General features: G+C 42.1%; 1 non-coding gene across 1 annotated transcript; it reads right to left on the bottom strand.

Annotated features, from left to right (window-relative positions):
- Nucleotides 1-1,065: 1,065 nt before the first annotated feature.
- trnas-aga (transfer RNA serine (anticodon AGA)) lies at nucleotides 1,066-1,146 on the bottom strand. Its single transcript has one exon. It is a non-coding gene; the product is annotated as a tRNA-Ser (tRNA).

The raw sequence follows: 1,146 nt of genomic DNA, 5'->3' as shown, positions 1-1,146 counted from the left end.
AGTCACACTGAGAGAGACAAAGACTCAAACATACAAACACATACACAACTCTCTGAAAAGAGATAAAGAGGTAGAGACCGAGCGATGCAGATACATTTCACAATTTCATTTCATTATCGGTTCAGAGTGTCACATTGTTACAGAATATTGCTGATTCAACCGATGAAAATCCGGTCTCACTGATCAGAATGGGTTGAAATCCGTGTTAAATTAAAGAGATACCAGGAGTGAGGTACGAACCCACGCGGGAAAAAACCCATTAAACTTTATGCCAACGCCTCAACTACTCGGCTATCCTGGTCCTGTGAAAATCTGCATTCTGTCTCTGTAAGAATATGGGCTTCAACCCCAACCCCACATACAAACACCTACACATCGGCTTTCAGTGAGCATTGACGAACATTTTTAGTAATATTGAGACGGGGGCAACTCTCCTATTCTTTTTCGAGTAATGCACTGGGAACTTTCATATCAACCCGAGGGTGCAGACGGAGCTTCAATTTAACATTTCATCCGAAAGTCAACAGCTTCAACATTGCAAAATTCCCCAAGTGCTGCACTTGAGTTATAGCCAAGATGATAATGCTCAAGTCTCAGAAGTGCGACTTGAACACACAAACTCCCGATTCAGTCGAGAATGCTGTCACTGAACCAAGCCGATACAAAAGTTCACAACCTTATTATTTCCCCCAAGTCTTTTTTGTAAGATCCAGGACATATCAAATTCATGGTGATTTTTCAAAAATACAGTTGCACATACACAGAGACATATATAGAGATAGACAGACACAGAGACACACACACACATAACCAAAAATTTGCACGCACCAACGGGCATGCACAGATGCCTTCGTCATCTCGAGGGATAGACAGGCTGAATCACTGTCGCAACTTTGACTGATGTTTGCGATTTTTGAAACGGATGTATCGTGAATATTGCAGATTAATAAAAATGAGAAAAGAAATGTCAGTGTTGAAAGGTGTGGGACGTTATTCCATCGATCTCAGGATCAGTTTGGCAGAGAACCGGTTAAATTGTGAAATGGAATGAAAAATGCTGAGAATCGTAGTCGGCAGGATTCGAACCTGCGCGGGATAACCCAATGGATTTCTAGTCCATCGCCTTAACCACTCGGCCACGACTAC

This window comes from Pristiophorus japonicus, unplaced genomic scaffold, assembly GCF_044704955.1.
Source record: "Pristiophorus japonicus isolate sPriJap1 unplaced genomic scaffold, sPriJap1.hap1 HAP1_SCAFFOLD_629, whole genome shotgun sequence".
In the NCBI taxonomy this organism is placed as follows: domain Eukaryota; kingdom Metazoa; phylum Chordata; class Chondrichthyes; family Pristiophoridae; genus Pristiophorus; species Pristiophorus japonicus.
This window is presented reverse-complemented; position numbering and strand designations above follow the sequence as displayed.